Below are 1,173 nucleotides of genomic sequence, written 5' to 3'. Positions count from 1 at the left end.
TGGATCTGCCATTAAATACTTGCAGGCTCAGAGCCACAAAGGTCAGGACATATCTGGGCTGAATTCGTAACCTAGGCAGCCCATACCACCCAGACCTAAACACACACATAGGAATCATAGGCATTCAGAAACCAAGGAAACTGCTTTCCTAGAAATGCCCTGAGCGTGGAAGCTTGCCTCTTCCAAATGTGTGGACTTCGACTATTTGTCAGAGACGTTCTAGAGTGTTTCTTTGTAACAGCACAGGTCCTTGTGAGGCCACAGTGTCAGTAGCAGGTCCAGGCTGACTGCTGAGGGAGGAAGGACTCTGGCTTGCTGTAGAGGGAAACTGCTAGACCAGCACCATTGAAGCAAGAGTTGGCAAAATGATTCAGAAGGAAAACGGTACCTCTTTTTGTCACAAAAAATGTTTTCCTTTTTGTAGCCCCTCACTACCTACTTTATTTTAATTCAGTGTAACCAAACAATATGACCTGAAAATGCTATCAGCAAGCAGAGCACTAGAGCTGCGAGTCTGTCACTGCTCAAATTCTTTGCTACTGGTTTGGGATGCCCTCAGACATGCTCCTAGCATGGTTATAAAAATAAAGGGAATCTGAAGAGATCAGGAGGCATACACACAGACACTGATTACTGGGAGCATAATAAAAGCTGCAGTGGAGGAGGCCACCAGCTTCTTAATGTGTTCGGTGAGTTAGTGAGAAATCACACCAAAAGCCCTACCCCAGTAAAAGCTAATGTCTCTGCTGAGCTTATTTCAAGCTTGCAATTTCTCTGAAGCTGACTGGTTCAAATAATTATCTAATGAGTCAGGCCTCCAAGGAGAGCATTTGACATCCTGGCAGGGAAAATACAGCTTTAATTGTCAACATTTTATAACCTGAAATTTAAAATACTAACTGATCATTTTGAAGTTGCTGATCCATCCCAGTAAGACACGTATTTTCCTTATAAATAGTACTGCCTTTGATCTTTGGGTTTTCCCTGATGCAAATCTGGTGGCAATTAACAGGGACTATCACTCATTTGCTCCCTTGTTTTTCTTCCTGGAGTACTCCAGCTGGCTTACTCCTTATCTTTCTTTTCTTTTCTTTTCTTTTCTTTTCTTTTCTTTTCTTTTCTTTTCTTTTCTTTTCTTTTCTTTTCTTTTCTTTTCTTTTCTTTTCTTTTCTT

At 41.4% G+C, this 1,173-nt stretch overlaps 1 long non-coding RNA gene across 1 annotated transcript in view; it reads left to right on the top strand.

Annotated features, from left to right (window-relative positions):
- LOC110392829 overlaps nt 279–1,173 on the top strand; it is a 14,880-nt gene continuing 13,985 nt past the window's right edge. The window contains exon 1 of the long non-coding RNA XR_002434637.1: nt 279–384. This is a non-coding gene — a long non-coding RNA (uncharacterized LOC110392829). The remainder of the gene's footprint in view (nt 385–1,173) is intronic.

This window comes from Numida meleagris, chromosome 1, assembly GCF_002078875.1.
Source record: "Numida meleagris isolate 19003 breed g44 Domestic line chromosome 1, NumMel1.0, whole genome shotgun sequence".
Classification (NCBI taxonomy): domain Eukaryota; kingdom Metazoa; phylum Chordata; class Aves; order Galliformes; family Numididae; genus Numida; species Numida meleagris.
The sequence above is the reverse complement of the archived record's forward strand: the minus strand, read 5'-3'. Positions and strand labels throughout refer to the sequence as shown.